We start from the raw sequence: 18,791 nt of genomic DNA on the forward strand, positions 1-18,791 counted from the left end.
TCATATCATAAAGAGCTCCATGTGTCTGCTGCAGTTTACTTGATTGATAGTTTCAAAGAAAAAATAAACTCTGCTCACAAAGTTCAATTTGCAGACTTTGTGGCTGACGGTGAACAGCCCATTTGCAGGGCACAAACAGAATTACATCTGGGAAAGAAAAAAAAAACAAAACAAAAAGAAATGCAAAGTGTCATTTTCTTGTGGAAGAGGTGAGTTGCAACACAGATATAATTGTCACCCAAGAAAGACTGATTTTTTATAACTCCTTAAAAGATACTTATTTGATAAATTTGAGGGCTGTGTGTGGGCTATTATCCTCCTATTCTTTTTTCTTTTTCCTGGCACAGATCCTGTTAAATACACAGAGGGTCAAGTGCTTCTCTTGGTTTTACTCCACAGAGGCCAGCTGGAGAGCTTTAGCATAACAAAGTGCATTTTTGCCTTCTGCAATTTACCTCTGTGTGAACTGACAGTGGGCACTGGAGACCTGATCTTGTTCTTGCTGAGTGCAAACTATATCCCTCACATTCAGCGTACTGCCAAATGGATGCCTCTCTGAATGAGAGATGATAAATATGTCTCTTTTCCCTTTTCTTCTCTTTTCTTCTCTTTTCTTCTCTTTTCTTCTCTTTTCTTCTCTTTTCTTCTCTTTTCTTCTCTTTTCTTCTCTTTTCTTCTCTTTTTGTGTTATTATTTTCATGTCTATGATATAAAGCACTGCTGTCTTTGGTTGCTATTTCATATTATGCTACTATTGTATATTTTGGAACAGGGGGAGGTGGTGGAGTCACTGTCCCTGGAGGTATTAAAGAAACATTTAGATGCGGCACTGAGGGATGTGGTTTAGTGAGCAATGTGGATGGTTGGACTGGGTGATCTTAGAGGTCTTTCCAACCTTAATGATTTTATGATTTTGAGTAGATGATCTAGTGGAATAATTCAGTGAAAGGAAGCTTTTTCCAAAACAGGTTCCTATCTGAAAAATGTTCCTATCCATTTGCAGTTTTTGGATGTTCCGGGATATGCATGGCAATATGTGAAAGTACAGGGAGAAATAAGGGGAGAAGAAGAGAGCACTTTTGTGAGAGCATGGTTCAGCTGGGGAGATGCTACTGAATGGTTTACAGTGACTGACCATCACTGGATACTACCCTAGTGTAATTTGAGGGTGTAGCTGCAAGAAAGTGTCTTTCTGTGACTGCACTTTTTGCTAGCAACAGTGAATTTTCCTCAGGAATACAAAATATGTGTAAAAACGCAGGAAAAGAGGCTTCAGCAAAATGGTGAATGTGCTAAAAATTGATTCAAACAGACTCTGAGATTTGTGTTGTCTGTTCTCGTCTTGTGGGAACACGCACCCATCCATTTCAGCTATTTGTGATTTTTTTTAAATGATGAATGGCCATTGACAGTTAGCCAGATTCTCAGTATCCATCTTTTAAATTACAAATTACAGCAGGAATTAAAGAATTAGCCCTAGAATGTGTTTGTTTCGACTCATGCTGATCTCAACAGCTTTCACAAAGAAAGAGGATGATTTCCTAGTGCTGCCTGTATAGACACATTCCAAAAAGCTGTTGAACAAGCACATTGGCTCCTTGGGGCACGCCTGGGGTGAAGTGTGTTGAAACAGAAGAATCTGAGATCTTTTACTGCAGGAGATTCTTGTTACTTTTTCATCAGAAAAATCTCTGAACCACAGATTCAAACCCTGGTGATGAAGGAAGAAGAAATGTAAATATTCGCTCTTAAATAAAGAATTCCCTGAAGCCTGCTGTGAATAACATCCATGTAGGAAGAGACAAGCAAGTATGAGAAGGATAAGTGTTTCTGAAGAAACCAGAGGGCTTTTCAGTTTGAGACTATTTCAATAATAAATATGCAATAAGTTCCAAATTATATGGCAAACTCTTAAATAACATCAGTGTATTTTGGCATGGTAGTTGCATTTAAATGCATTAAGCTTTTCAATGAGTAGTAATAATATGGCATTACAGCATTAAGAATTGGAAGAGCTTTGCCAAACCTCTGCTTTTGCTCTCTGCCTGAAGGCATGTTTAAAAGGTAATTTCAGCATGGTTTTAACTGGCTGCAGCACTAACCCAGGAAGGGCGAGGGAAAATCTGGCAAGGACTTACGAAGTTTTGAGGTCTTAGATTTTTGGATTAATGTCATAGTGGGATGCAGCTGGATTGTTACATGAGCAGAGTTTTGTTGAAGCCTGCATGGCTCTCAAGTTTCACAAGCAAAGAAAAGGAAACAAAATAATATATACTACCAGTATATATAGTGTATATATGTATGAGCCAGGACATTTTATAGCATCAAATAATAGCTCAAGGACCTCGTGCTCTGGTAGCTGCTAATGCTCTGGACTGTACCTCTGCCACACAAGGCCCTCCTCATTATCAGAAAATACCCTTTTAATCATGAGTGTCAAGCAAGATCCCAATAAGCTCTGGATCTGATAGGAGGATAACAGCTATCAGATGGTAATACACATAATCTCCAGTGAACAGAGTCCAAATGAGACAGAAAAAGTGGCTGTAGGGGGGAGAGGAAGTCTGACCATCTTTGTGCTGTCTCTCAGCACTGGAAGATGGCAGTTCCTGAAGATGTTTTAGCAGATTTTGAGGCTGAGACATTGATTGAAGATGACCAGAACTAGCATTGGGAATGATCCCTTAGAAATTACTTCAGTTGGAAAATGAAACTCCCAAATTCATCATGTTTCAGCTGTAAAAATGTTATTCCCCTCCCATATTTTAACACAACATCTGGATAGAAATCTTTGCTAGAGACAGGTTATTTTTTGACAAAATTTGCTTCTTTCCTTTAGAAACAGAAGGGACAAGGACTCTTATCTACTTCAGTGTGTCCTGTCACAGTGGGGCTCTGTTCACTGTTGATCATCTTTTGTTTTGTCTACATACACAGAATCACACAGAATTGTAGGGGTTGGAAGGGACCTCCTGAGATCATCGAGTCCAACCCCCCTGCCAAAGCAGGTTCCCTACACCAGGTCGCACAGGTAGGCATCCAGGCAGGTCTTGAACGTCTCCAGAGAAGGAGACTCCACCACCTCCCTGGGCAGCCTGTTCCAGTGCTCCGTCACCCTCACTGTAAAGAAGTTCTTGCGCATGTTTGTGCAGAACTTCCTATGCTCCAGTTTCTGGCCGTTTCCCCTTGCCCTGTCTCCACTCACCACTGAAAAGAGTCCGGCCTCGCCATTCTGCCCCCCACACCTTAGATATTTATAGACCTACATCCAGCCCTCTAATTAAGTATGGCCTCTGTATGAAGTTTGTCATGCTGTAATATAGAGCTAAGATAGCCAATCCCAAAAGAAATGTGTGAAGTGGGCTGACTTCTACACTTTTGACATTTACTCTTTTTCACATGCTTGCTTTCATCTAAAACAAGTAATTTGAATAAAAGTACATGGTGTTCTTGTGGGCCTTTTTAGTGTATAGAGAAATAGGTAACTTTCTGAATTTTAACTTAAGCAAGCAGATATTTTTGTTTCTTTTTTGGAAGTAAAATTTGGGTGTAAAACCTTATCCTTTAATGACCTGGAAACTGTTGTACAGGTGAAATAACCCATATGAATGGTCTGTGAGGTTCATCATTATGATGGCCAAAACAGAAAATGATGGCAAACCCAGGGTATATGTAAGAAATGTGCAAAGTTCTAGATTTTCCATGACAACTTTCTCCTTATGATCAAGTCATACAAACCAGATGCTCTTTAAATCATTTTTTTCTCCGGTATTCTCTTTAGCTGGTCATCATCAATTATTGCCCTCTTTTCCTTTATTTATCTGAATTCATTCAAGGTAGTTTCTTTTTAGACTATCTGAATCCATAATTTCTCCTCAGGAGAAACAACTTTTCATAGCTTGCCACTCAAGTTTTGGCAGAAGGTAAAAGTGCAGTCATGTGAACAGTTTTGTGCTTTTTTCCCCTCCATTTTATTCAAGTTAAGTGCTTCCTGCTGTAGGACACTTGCAGAGATTACTTACCAGCAAATGGTGGATCAGCCAATCTGAGTATAGAGATACCATAAGCAAGGCAAAAGTTTTTGTAAACAGATGATATTTGGGTAGTACTGTGTGGTACGTAACAGATAAGAAGGCAAAACAGACATTAAGGAAATTTCAGCAACACTCAAACTCAACCAACTGGAATAGTGACTGCAGCAAGCAGCCAAGTTCAAGGCAAAGGAGAAAGATAAACAATGACCTGGTGGTGATGAGTGAACTTCGGTGAAGATAATGTGATGTCTATTTACAGTAATACGCTATTAAAGAGAGTTTAAGTAAGAAAGGAAGCAAACTTTAAAAGAGTGCTATGAGATGTTGAAATACTCCTCTTTAAATGCCCCATTTCTCTTCCTGGATTTTCACAGCTTCCATCGTAGGTGATGGTAATGATTTCAAAATACCAGAAGAGCAAGAAACCCTTATCTTCTATACAGCATTGTTGTGTTCTGCTTCTCCTTATGTTACTTCCAATACGAGGGAAGCCAGTTCCCCTTCTGAAAGTGTTGACAGAAATTTCTTTCCTCCCATTCCTTCCAATATGAATGGTCTCTGAACATAAAAAGAATTAAGTTCTAGGGGAGAGAGGATAGAGGAAGAAATGAAAATGCACATTTGGAAAATTCTTCCTAGTTTTCACGAGGTTATTCTTGAAAAAAGACAAAGTAATGAAAGATAAATGAGTGAGAATGTGGTGTGGACTGAAGCAAGCAATATTCAGACTCGTTCCTTCATGGAATTTCCAGGTGGATGTTGAAGCTCTGCATGATACAGAGGATATCTGCAAGTGATTTGATACCTAGTATGCAGAATTGGATTTTAATCCACTCAGTGATGTATGGATAAGAACACCTGGTCAACATCTGGAAAAACTTACAGCAGGAGGGGGTCCAGCGCATTCTTTCAGATAGTTTCTGCCTATTACTTTTCCCCAGAAATTGTTTCCTGTTGTGCTTCATTTTCAAGTGCAGGAAAACAACAATTCCCTTTCGAGATCTCTATTTTGGCAGTTCAGAAAGAGGTAAAAGATGTACGAGTGTAGACGAATAGGAGCTATCTCTGATTTTTCCCTTCAGAATTTCATAAGTGCCTAGTAAATCACAGTGACATGAGTTGATAAGATGGCATAAATGAAGGATACTGGCACTAACAAAACCAAGGCAACTGTTCCATTAAGATTAGATGAGGTTGTGTTAGGAGTGTATCAGCGCGTCTTACTTATGACAAAGCAATAAATAGCTGCAAAGTATACAGACTTATGTTCAAACAGAAGTAACGTATGAGAGTTTGGGAAGGCCATTTTTTAATGTGGCTAGTGAGATCTTTAAAGATACTAAGTTTTCTGTTGCAAGGAAGCAGAGAGGAAATTAATCTCTCCAAGCAGCATTCAGGAAAGCTTGCCTCTGGTGATACTGCTGCCTCTGAACCAGGAGCTGCTAAAGCAGTGGAAGGGCAGGATGATGAAAAATGTATGTGAAAAAGCACAATTTATCCAGAGAAAAGCTCTTTTTTAGCGTTGAGATTTTCAAGGTTATCTATTCTTCAGCTGACCAAAATGGGTAAAGACAAGCATAGAACATTGTCCAAAAAAAGAAAAAAAACCAGAGTAAGACATAGAGGTGGCTTTTGCATTGGCAGTACACGGGTTGTAAGAACAAAAATACTGTTGTACGATAACACTTTTTTCAAATATATCAGATCTCTCAAGCCCTCATTTTTGTAATTGACTAGCAAGAACATCTCTGCCCCAGATCCTTCCACTGCTCTGATGTGAGCGATAAGTAACACACTTCTAAAAGACATATCTTTCATTCAGTTTTTAGTTTTTTCTCATTTTAAGTAGGACGAATCTGTCTTTAACAACATTACACAGAAGTACTGGGAACAAAATGATTTTTGTTTTATGGCCACAGTAACATGACATGAGCCCTGAGGTTACAGCCGCCTGCACTTTCTCCAGTGGCTTTTTTTTGTTATTGTTATGAAGCTATATCCTTGTTATCATCAGAATGTCCTTGAATTAATTTTTTCTCACAGTGTTGCGTATTATGGGATTTAAGACAGATGTTTGGAATCACTTCAGCACATGTAGAAAAATCTTCTGACAGCTTAGCCATATTCAAGTTGAACACATCACCAATGTTAGAAAGAAAAAGAGGGAAAGAGAAGAAAGAATTCAGTGCACGTTTGCAAACCAAGTACAATGTACACATGTTTACAAAGTGTAAAACAAAATCCTATCTATTTTACTAGGCCATATTTACAAGTCCCCAGGCACTTTTCTTTCTCCTGGGAGTTTGGAGATAGTCTTCAAATGATCCTTGGCTTTACAAGGCATTAAAATAAATTTGGAGCTAAAACAGGCAGATTCTTGGCAGAGGTTTTCTTTCTCTCTGCCCTACACAACTATCAGTGCAAACCAGGGCCAATGTTTTTGGCTGCGAAAAAGAAAGAGCCTATAAAAATAGTACCACAGTGTTTTGTGCAGGGTGTGTGGCCATAGTCATGTTACAAGAACGACATGAGTACTATTGTAATAAGCTGTCTATACAAAGAATCTATTGAAGTCAAATGACAGATTTTTAGGAGTAAACACTTATAACAAAACCAGTCTATATGTAGAATTAGATTAGAAAATGGAAGACCAACCTTCTCTAACAACTTCCAAAATGTTACAGTAAAATTCCTTTTTTGTGTGTGTATGAACCGGTTCTGATAGAAGAAAGTAAGACAAGATTTCTCCTTTTGCGGTTATAAAGTAATAGTAGAGATGTTTCCTGGAAACTAAGCATTTTTCAACCTGTAGGTGGCTGAACTTCCATGTTTCAGGTTTGGCAGGCATATCCTTATAGCCACACCCTTGACAGTCTTCTTTCCCGAGGGCCTGCTGCAATGAGATGGTGCAAGGCTGAGTTGCATCCTTACAAAAAGCAGTGAGAAAAGAAGTGAGAAATAAAAAGTCTCATAAATCTTGTCTCATTCCTAGTAAATAAATTACATCTGCTCATTTATCTTCAGGGCCTTCTTTGACCAGCAGCAGTTTGAGTAAAGAACTTGCTCTTCCATGATTAATCAAGCTCTATAAACCATCAATTTAAAAATCAGGTGATTAACTCTTATTTTATAACACCAAGGATATAAGGGAAAACAGAGAAATTGTGCAGAAAGTTTAACTTCAGAATGACTGTTCAGGGATAATGAAGAACCAGAAAACGGCCCAGCAGAGACTACATCCATCAGTAGTGAAAAACACAGTTTATTTTCTATCACAAAGATATCCTGAAACAAGAAATATTGTCTCCTGAAGTAACAATTTGTTATGGTAGAGTAGAAGTTACACACAAATTTCAAGAAATGTCTCAGTGCTTTGTGCTGAATTATTTGCCAGGGTGAGTAATAAAATACCACGCTACTTCTCAACATGTCTGAACATTTTTTGACCTTTCTGATCACTCTCCCTAATTCTTCTTGGAAGCATCTTATTTTTATTCATTATGAATTTTTTGATATGCAGCATAAGTCCTTGTATCACAAGGAATTTATTTTAAAAAATAATTAATGAAATTGAATTTTCCTAAACAGCAAAAGGCAACAGTCAAATATGCTTGAACATGTGCAGGATCAGATAGCGGGTTGGATAGATGGGCTGGATACTGCTATACCAAGGCAGGAGGATAATGTGGGTTTGACACTTCTCATCTATCATCCTGAGGATAGACACACTAAATCTTTCCTAGAACACATGACATTCACATATCTGGTTTTTGGCCATGCTAGCTTGAGCATGAAGTCCAGAATGGTTTTCCCTTTTCAAGGACTATCACCAGCTTCCTTTTGAGAATGACACTTCACAGAAGAACATCACACAAAACACATCTGTGGATCAGGTTAACTTAGAATCACGGAATCACAAAAGGCTTTATGTTGGAAGGGAAGTTACAGATCATATAGTTCCATCCCACTTGCCATGGGTAGGGTCACCTACACCCAGGCTGCCTAAAGCCCCATTCAATCTGGCCTTGAATACTTCCAGGGCTGGGACACCCAAAGTGCCTCACCACACACACAGTGAAGAATTTCTTCCTAATCTAAATCTCCCCTCTCTTAGTTTACAGCCTTATCCTATCCTACACTCCCTGATAAAGAATCCTTTCCTGTCTTTCTTATAGGTCTACTTGTAGGTACTGAAAGCCATAACAAGATCTCCCCAGAGCCTCCTCTTCTCCATGCTGAACAACACCAACTCTCTCAGCAGCTGTAACTGAGGAAGGTCTGATAAAATTATTTAATGAGATCTTGCTCTCAAGGCATTATAGCAAATGTGTCTTAATCCACAACTCTATCACAAAGATCCTGGTGGGACCAATAATGTTTGGCCAAACAAGTGATTGAGAGAAAAAAATTCAGAATTTGTTACTTCTTGAAATAAAACAAAAGTTTCTCCTTCTTACAAAAACAAAACAAACACAAAAGGCTACTGAAGTTCTTTGAGATTGAGCTTTCAAAAGTTTTTTCTTTCTTTGGATTTTTTTCCCCTCCAGAGTTTCTTCTGTTGACTCATTTGAAAGCAGTGTTTCAGTTAGTTTGAATGTACTCAGTGCTTGCGTAGGTAGGAGCCAAATGCCAAGATGTTTTAAAGATTGACAGCAATTGGAGAAAAAAATTAGAGACTGCAAAAAAGGATCATGCTTCTCCAGCCTTTTGCATGAGGTACAGCAAATTTAGAATGGCAAATACATATAAAGACTATTTATTAAAAAGCTTACGTTGAATAATAAATAGAAAAGTCATGATTTACTTAAAGAGGCAAGATAGGGAGATAAATTACCAGTCAGTACCTAATTGTACACTGTGCTATCTATTCAGTGGGAATTGTTTCTATCTGCAATTAGAATTAGGTGCAACTAGAAACTAATCTCTTGTGATCGTCTGAGTTCTGGCTTATTAAAAAAAACCCGAGATGTTTTTGGCACCTGCAGGTGTTCTCAGCACAGAAGAATCCTATCCTGATTAGTCTCTGCCCTGGTACAAGATGCCTTTTATCAAACCAGCAATATTCTTGAAGAAATTACATTTCCTGAGGGCCAATCAACAAGTTCACAAAGATAAGCGTGTGTGAAACAAGTTGTGTGGTGCTAGATTCACAGTGGTCAACCACCTAAAGTCCGCAGTATTAACACAATGCTGTCTTGTGAAAAAAGATGAGCAAGACACTCTTTGCACAGTTGTACAAAGCAAAAGCAGTTGCTCTAGCTGCTAAAATCCTATATTTTGATTTAGGTTCAGATTTTCTGGAGAAAAACAGTGTGCACCTCACCCCCCCAATTGATTCTACAGATTTAAAAAAAAAATATCAAGAAGTGTCCTGGAAAATGCTGTCTATCTCATGAAGGATGCAGAGTTGATTAAAGAGCTACTGGGATTGTTATTCCTCATCTCTGCTGAGATAAAGTTGGCACTTCAGCAGCCTCACATTCAGCTGGGTGCCTACTGCTTTACCTGGAGAAAGGCCGCTCCTAATCAATGGCTCCTTAAATATTAATATATACAAATATTGCAAAATGCAAAGGGAAAAAATGCAACTTACTCAAAACAACCTTTTTAAATTGTCAAGCTCAGTGGTCATTCATCTAGAAAACAGTTGATTTGTGTGCTTGGTTCATTCCCTTTCTGTAGTGGTTTGTGTACCAAGGAACTGAGCACAGTCCCAGAAGAAGTAAAGGGATGTACAGATTTGTAGTTTTTCTAGCAGAATGGGTACAACTGGGAAAATAGAAAGAGAGAATTAAGAGGGAATGAAAAGCCATGAAAATGTATACTATTGCTAACCATTCACTTTCATCTACCTGGCCTGTTTGTGAAACTACAGTCCAAAAAAAAAAAAAAAAAAGATACTATAAAGCATTTAAAAATGAAAGTTACAAAATGATTCTGTTTACAATTCTAAACTTATCAAAATAACTTTTTCTGCATTTTCCACGGGCTTTTGCTTTTTAAAGGAGGTATTAATGAAATATATTAGAGACAAAAGGATCCCTTACGTTGTATTTTTCTTGCTAATATTGACCTTTTCCAATGCTGTTCAAGTCAATGGAAGGAGTATCTCAGTAACAGCCCTGGTCTGGACTCACAGGAAAATACAAGAAGAGCTGGCAAGGTGACAGAGGAACTGCACTTAATAAGGTCATTTGTAATGTCTCCAGAATGCTAACAGCTGTGTAGTATATCTGTTGCAGACTCAGATCTATAAACCAGGCACTGTAAATCATAGAATCATTAAGGTTGGAAAAGATCTCTAAGATCATCCAATCCAACTGCCAGCCTATCACCACCATACCAAATAACTGTGTGTCTGAGTGTGACAGCTACATGTTTCTTGAACACCTCCAGGGACGGTGACTTCACCATCTCCCCGGGCAGCCTATTCAGTGCCTTACTACTCTTTCTGAGAAGAAATATTTCCTAATATCCAATCCAAAATAAGTTCTGTTATGCCATTTGGACAAGATCTTTCTCAAATTTCTGGATTTGATCATTGATAACACTTATCATGATTGTGCTTTATTTTCCAAAAATAAAAGAGCCAGAACATTTAAACAGTGAGTTTGTAAACTGTATTATTTTGAGTTATTATCATGTTTCCTTTAGTGCTTTGTAATGGTTCTTACCATAGCCTTGAAGCAAGGAACATTAGAGATGTCCCTTAGTGCTTGCCTTCCCAGAGTACTACTTAAGTTTACTTTTTAATGTTGTTTTGCTTTTTCCAATTAGAGATGAAGATATGAACTAGGGCATATAGTTTGAGTCCAACACTGTTGAATTCTCTCTCTCTCTATTCTGGCCATCAATTGAAACCTCAGTGTTTTCTTGTGAAGTGCTAAAATGTAGCAGTTGGTCTCTGATCAGACCCAGCTTTCTTGACTGTTCTTTTCCCTTGAATAAGCCTTCAGGCAGCTTCTGTTGAAAATAAAGCTTTGTTACCATTTCCACTGTGAGCAGAGCTGTCTAATTTCCGAGGAGGCATAGTACAGATTGTCTAGAAAATGAAAATCAAAAGTGAGTATTTTTCTCATGTTGACAGTCTGCTTCTGAGAACGTAGCCTTGTGTGAAGAGGGGGTACTTCATAAAAATAAGCACATACGCCATGAACTACTTTGCCAGCATTTAATAAATGATGCAGTTTAGGCGTGGAACACATGTTTTGTGTGAATGATTTTCCTTTAGGCCTGACTAAACAATGCTATTTCTTATGATCTTTCAGTAATATATCCCCAAAGGGTTAAGACTTTTGATTGATTGCTATCCTTTCCTTCTGCTTTCCCTGCAGAGTAAGCTTTAGAATTCAGGATTTCTTACTCCCTAACAAAGTAATGGGAAAGAAAGCTTTTCTGTTACAAATGTTTTGTAGCACAAGTATTCACACAAAATAAGTATCAGCCAGAAGAACTGGGAAATTTTACCCAAAACTTTGCTGAGAGGTAAGCAATAGTAATCAACTAGCACATTATCTGAAAAGTAAATTATGCATCCAGCCAGACTAGCTATGCTAAAGTGAGTGGCAGAAGATGTCAAGATTTTTTTCTTTATGACCTTCATTGCTATGTGTTGATTTTTTTTGGCACTGCCCCAAGCCCCAAGTGTATACAGTTGAACAAGGGGAAAAGGCAGCAGATTTTATTGATTCATAATATGGCTTGCCGTAATGTTCTGAGGGAAAACAAAGGACTTATTTTAGCCATGAGGTTCTGTAATATATATCTAACTGATATAAATTATAAGGTTGTCTCTCCTTCAGAGTATAAAATATAAGGTTTCTTCAGAGAGAGCTTGAAGTAAAAAATGATTAAAGCACTATCCAAAGTAGACAAATTCTTCAAACAAACTCAGTTATTAAAAGAATACAAACTTCTGCATGAATTATTTGTTCCTGTTCAGTTTTACCGAAGGCTGCTAACCACTCCTAACTCTAGATGAAGGGTGAGTTTATACTCAAGACAGCACCATGGCACATGATGTATTGCAGAATGGATCAAGTAACTTGACTCAGTTTTTCTCCTTGCTACCATTTCCAGTCAAACTTCTTAAGAATGTGAAACATCATTTTCTCTGAAATTTGGATTTCTTTTCAGTTTAATTCAGTGTGGGGTTTGTATAGAGCCAAATAACTTCCACAGATCCCTGTCTATCTCTGAAATATATCTATTGATGCCCTTGAGCACCAGCAGAGCACAGTGCAGCAAATGCACAGAACTGTCACACTGCATGATGAAGCTAGTTGTATATGGGCAGCCCAGTGTGGCAGATCTATTTTTGACATTGATCAAAATGCAAGACCCTTGTCAGAAGGAAGTTACTGCAATATTTCAGGGTTTAAATATTTCTTTACTATGCTTCCAGAGAAACAGGCAGCAAACGCGGAAGGCTGAAGTTGGCACTGCTGTATAGTATCCAGAATCTCTGCATTTCAAGGACTTGTTACATATGGGAGATCAATGTGTTGCTCTGGGGCAGGCTTAGAGTAACAGACTACACAGGGCAAGTTGAGTCTGGGTGCCAACATACTGAACTGTTGATAGCCATCTACAGTATTTCTTAGGAAAAACTAACTTGTCATGTGCACTATTAATTTGGGGACTGGAATCAGTGTATGATCAAAGTGAAAGAACTCCTAACACAGTCAATTGAAAATAAATCCCAAAATTATACACGCAGCACGAGGCACTGTCGTATTTGCCAAACTAGCTATCTAAAACGTAGCTTAGAAGAGCATGAATATCTCGGGTGAATTCTGGCTCACTGAAAAGAGTGGGATTTCTGCCATTGATCTGAACAAGGCTAGAATTTCTCTCTCATTATAGTACCTCCCCTGCATCTTTTCATTTTATTAGCCATTCTGCTTGCTGTTTGCACGCATTTTTGTTTTACATGAAAAGATTGTATTATATCAGAATATTATATTTCACAGTTGGCAGGACAGCCCCCTGTCCTGCAACTGAAGTTGTAGTTGCCTGGGGGGAAGCAGTACATGGCTGATGGCCAGCAGTGCTGAGTAGCAGTTACAAAGGAAGTGGAGCAGCTATGGAGCAGAGGGGGCCCTGCCTTGCATTCTTCTCAGTGGGAGTCAGGGAGAAGCTGTAGCCATCTGTGCTCATAAGTGCTGCCTTTATCTGTTTTTACAATGGTAAAGCTGGCTGATGCTGGGGTCATTCAGGCTCCTTTTATGCAGTTGATACCAGCGTGAGCTGCAGCCATGCGAGTCTTCCTCCAGCCTACTCATGGTGCATGGTAACTACGGAGCTAGAGTGCCTGCTGCTGCTAAAGCTGGGAGATCCCTGGTCTGTGCTGCTTCTGCTGAGGTTGCTTACAGGGATGTTTCACACACAGTAGCTGATACTGCACTGGTAACTGAGGAAACACAAGTAGCTGCACACAAAGCACTACTTCACTGGACCAAGATCAGCCTTTTGGTTTATGGAAGAAAGACTCCATCTCTTCCTCTGGCAAATCTTCCAACATATCCATTCCAATTTTTATTTCTTTACAAGGGAAAAATTGCCTCTCCTAACAACTCTACTTACTGCTCTGCAAAAAGTACACTCTGTATGTGCCGCTTTTGTTAACCATTTCAAAGAAGCTTTCCAAGACTTTGAATGCATCAGCTTTCTGGGGCCAGGCTAACCTTTCAGAGGCACTGCCTAGAATGATTTTTTCACCCCCTTGCTCACAGCAGTGGTCCCAACAAAGCTGCAGTCCTCTGTGGCATTGCTCTGTATCATGTTATATTTGCAGTCCTTCTGGAAAGTTTTTTTCCATATACTTTATCCAGAGTTTAGTCATATATTATCTGTCTGACAACTCAACACCTATAAAAATTTATGAATTTGTATTAAAAACAATACTTGATTATGTCTGTGTTTATGAGGCTTCCCATGAGCCCTATATTCTTCTGTTGAATCTAGCTGTAGCCCCTCATAATAATAATAAAACAGACTATATTTCACCATTTCTCTGTTAGTGTAACTCACTGCTAGCAATTACAGTAGCTACCAACTCACACTTCTGTTGATTTTAAGGATTTGCTGCCTTGTAAGGGTCTTTGCTGATCTAAACACATATAGACACATATTCAGTGGGCCTCCTTAACCATGCTCAAAATAGCTGTCAGAGCATTTTTCAGAGAACAACATTAAGCTCTTCACTCAAAAGCGTGCAGTAACTCATGATAAATGCATTATTGTGGGTTTATGTACTGACAATAAGAAGAAAATTGACATTACAAGGTCTATCGCATTTGTAAATGCTGCAAGAATAAAGACTAAACAAAAGAAAACAAAAATACAATTCCTCTTCCTACAATAACACTCATTTTCATTCCTTACCTCCCTGACTTATCCTTAAATACTTCATTTGAGGCTTGATAGAAGACTGGTGTGGTGCACCAGTTGCAGCCCTTAAACTTAAGTAAGATTTGGGTTAGCCTCTTCCTAGGAGAGCGTTTCACCAACAGTTAATACTTCATAGTCTAACTTTGCTATTGTGTAAGTATTATATTGTTACTATTGAGTTTGTTAAGTCAGAATAACGTACAAAGTCCTAAATTTGAAGTAAAAACCACTTTTGTCTGCAATAGAAGTATGAATAATATTCATTCTAAGAATGAAAAAAAGATGTTTTGAAAAGTTATTCAGGTAAATAAATTTTCATATGTATAAATGTATACCTATAGCATAAAACATCCTAATTACTACTTCAGAGAGACTACAAATGAACAACACAGATGGTATCAAATAGTGTACTTGAAACATAGGAGCAGCCTTCTTGTAATTTCCATTTCTTTACTTCCTACAACACCTAGCTATAACATTTCTGTTATATGAGAACTCCACAGGGATAGGTTTTGCTGGTTTGAAGGATGAGCTTGATAGAAACTGGCTCCGCAATTCATAGCTGCACATAAATTTACGGCTTCTAGCCATGAGTGTGCAGCATATACAAAACTTTTAGCCAACAGTTAAACAGTATTGTAACATACTTTATGAAGAAGTAGATTTATGATGATTCTTGAATATTTTGGCTCCTTCTGTGTCACACTGTATTTCCAGGCAAAGAACAGATAACTTATGTATCAGTTTAAATGATTTTGAAGTTTTTACTTCAACAGATGTAGATAACACCAGTACTACTCCCCAAAGACTTTTTTGTGTCTCAAAATACCTCATCTGACTTAACTGTCTCAAGATAATGGTGAAAAAACCCTTCATAACAGTAGGCCATACTTTTGCAAATCAGATTAAGGTACACTCACATAGAAAATATTCCATTTGCAAGTCTTGAGACTGCTGGTGTTGCAAATTAATTTTTTGCATGGTTTTACTTAGCAGCAATTTGGTTTTGTTAATACTTTGTTGTAAATCGCAAAATTAGATTGTGTGCTATTTAGTAGCACTTAATTATCATCTAATTAACAAAGTCATTCAGTGGATTTTGCTACAGTGAGCCAGGTGCAAGACCTTGCACTTGGATTTGTTGAACCTCATGAGATTCTCATGGGCCCACTGCTTGATCCAGTCTAGGCCTCTCTGGATGGCATCTTGTCCCCTGGGTGTATTAAATGCATCACAGCTTGGTGTCATCCACAAACTTGCTGAGGGTGCACTCAATCCCCCTGTTGATGTAATTGATATCAAAGGATATTAAAGATAGAAAATCCCAGTACTGACTCCTGAGGGACATCACTTGTCACTGACCACCATTTGGAGCTCACACTGAGCTATCTCTGGGTACATCCTCACAAATAGTTCCTTATCCACTGAACAGTCCGCCCATCAAATATACACCTTTACAATTTGGAGAGAAGGATGTTATAGGAGACTGTACTGAAGTCAGGATAGATGATATCAGTGGTTCTTTCCTACTATACTGATACAGTTATGCTGTCATAACTGTAACATAACATAAGTGACAAGGTTGATCAGGCAGGACCTGACTTTGGTAAAGCCATGCTGATTATCCTCATATCAACTCCTTCTCTTCTACATGCCTTAGAATAGCTTCCAGGAGGTCCTGCTCTACAGTCTTCCCTGGCACTGAGGTTAGGCTAACAGATTCATAGTTCCCTGGATCATCCTTTCTACCCTTCTTAAGAAGGAGTGATATGCTGCCTCTTTTTCCAGTCATGAGGTTCTTCACCTAACTTTTCAAATATCATTGAGAATGGCTAGGTGACTACATCAGCCAATTCCCTCAGGACTCTGGGATGCATCTCATTGGGACGTGTAGACGTCTGGCTGTTCAGGTTCCACAAGCAGTTCCGAACCTGATCTTCTCACTTACAGTGAGATGGGCATTGCTCCTCAGTTTCCAGGTTTTTAACCATCCATTCAAGGGCTGTGTGTAGAGCAGTTTCTAGTGAAGAGTGAGGCAAAAAAACTTGTTAAGTACTTAGGCCTTTTCCTTGTCTGTTGATACTAGCCTGCCAGTGTTGCTTACTAAATAGGACGCTTTCCTTTTCTGCTTTATGTACCTATAGAAGCCTCTCTTGTTTTTCTCTGTTCCTCTTGCCAAATCCAGCTCCAGTTTGGCCATGGCCTTCCTGACCCCATCCCTACACAGCCTACCATTATCTCTATACTCCTCCCAGGTTACCTGCCCCTGTCTCTACTCACACAGATGTATTATAAAGATGTAGCCACCTGATTTGAAATACAGCACACTCTAGCTTGTGTTTTTGTCCTCTTTCTATAGTCTTTACCCTCCTACAATTCAAGTCAAGGTAGTTTCCACAATGCACTGTGAAAATCCAAAGGGATATGAATAATTGCAAGGCTGACTTGCAGTCTAGCTATATAACTTGCAAATACAGTTTCACTAACATAAATCATAGTCCTGTCTAGAAAATAATAACTAAGTATCATTACATTTTATAAAAACTGAAGGACTAATTTCAAGGTCAAGATACAAATGGCAGTGTATAATTAAAGAATATTAGGATGCTATAATCACAAAATAAACAAGAGAGTTAGGCAAAGTGGACTACAACAACAAAAGAGAATAAATAGAAGGCTTACCTCTATCCTGGGCTCACCCACAATACAGCAGCAGAGGCAATCTCTAGAAGAGAACCTTCCCCACTGGTAGCCAGCTCTTAAATAGGTCTAGGAGGGCTGGAGCCTGGCTCCACCCCTTCCTGCAGCACAGGTGAATTGCCTTCACCTGTGCTCCTCTGGCTGACTCATGGCTCGCCTCAGGTGATCAATCAGAGGTTCAGGCCATGACTCAGCAGTTCCCATACAGGCAGACAAAAGGCTTCTTCTTAATTATTTTACTCTTACATACTCATTTTGCTTTTATCACGCCATAACTGTTAACTAGAGACAGCTGTAATTTAAAATGTGATCCTACTTCCCTAGATGAAAACTGGAAAAAACAGTATTATCCACTATACTTTATGTTTGCTAGTAAGAGCTTGTAACATCTCCACCTTGTGGTTATTTTTTTGCGTAACAAGTCTAGACTGCTGCATCTGAAAGGATAAGGCATTTTGACTCCAGGACTGCAGCTTCTCTGAAAAATATGGTACAATGAGGGACTTTAGCTAAGAGATTTTTGTATTTAAAAAATGCCCTTCGCACTTAGATTAGATTAGAATTAGATTTTGCTTTACGCTTTTAACAGACATTACTTACATTTTATACTTTTATCTGAAAATGCCCTTTTAGAAGGTCACAGAGTGAAACAGTGATGAAAAAGAAGAGTAATGCAGACTTTCTGTTTTACAGTGTCTGGCATTTTACTGTAAAATGTTCCATATCTCATCTTGATTTAGCATATTACAATACCAGGAAATTGCCTACTCAATTCTAACAAACCTCAGCTCCTCAGCTCTTTAGGATTGTCTCAGCACTAGTTGCAAAAGTTCAGCTTTTTTTTTTTTTTTTCTTTCTTTGCATTTTCAACCTGCATGTGTTGGAGAAAAAGTTCCTATGATGTTTCTGGTATTTCCCTGATTACAATCAGACAGAAAAAAATAGGGCATAAGCTCTTTCATAGTCTTTTGGCACTTCCTGCACATGCCAGGTTTTGCAAATGCCAGAGCATGAAAATGTATATATGAGTATTTATGTTGTCCAGGCTTTCTAAACTGTATGAAATATTTTCTCTCAATGTTTTATATGAAGGAGTTGCCACATGTTTTCCCACATTCCGGTTTTCATTTTAAGCACTTTTTTATATTGACTTTATTTATTATTTATGGCTATTTTACCTTTCACCAGAGAAATCTTTCCTGATTTTACTCTAGTCATTGCAATTACTGTTATGTTGTATAATATGTGAAAATCCACTCAGCAGTCTTTTGTAAGGCAAAATGTAGAGAAGTATGATAATATAATTTGACACAATGGCATGAATAGAAATAACACCATTCCCTCGTCCATTTGAAGAGAAATGTCACTGCTGGAAAAGCTATATTAACTCTGGTCACTGACCTTTGTTTTTGTTACATTTTTTTGTTTGTTTGTTTTTAATTCTCCTCACTCCACTAAAAGTAGCACCTTTATTTAAAGTGTAAGTACAAATCCTGTCTGTGTAATGGTAGAATCTGAGACCCACGGTTCCCCATGGCACACTGCTGATGCTCCTTTCTATCTCCATGACTAATTCTAAGACTGACACAGTGGTATCCAAAGATCCCTTTCTGTTTTCCAAGCTGAGTCTAGATTCTGAATTTAAATAAACCATGAGGGAAAACA

At 38.4% G+C, this 18,791-nt stretch overlaps 1 long non-coding RNA gene across 1 annotated transcript; it reads right to left on the bottom strand.

The window, feature by feature from the left end:
- Positions 1 to 4,937: 4,937 nt before the first annotated feature.
- LOC125689655 (uncharacterized) lies at positions 4,938 to 17,436 on the bottom strand. The gene is made up of 3 exons (XR_007375380.1): positions 17,109 to 17,436; positions 16,375 to 16,446; positions 4,938 to 6,927 (listed from the first exon to the last, which is right to left on the bottom strand). It is a non-coding gene; the product is annotated as an uncharacterized LOC125689655 (long non-coding RNA).
- Between the last annotated feature and the right edge of the window lie 1,355 nt (positions 17,437 to 18,791).

The sequence above is a fragment of the Lagopus muta genome, chromosome 2, assembly GCF_023343835.1.
Source record: "Lagopus muta isolate bLagMut1 chromosome 2, bLagMut1 primary, whole genome shotgun sequence".
Classification (NCBI taxonomy): domain Eukaryota; kingdom Metazoa; phylum Chordata; class Aves; order Galliformes; family Phasianidae; genus Lagopus; species Lagopus muta.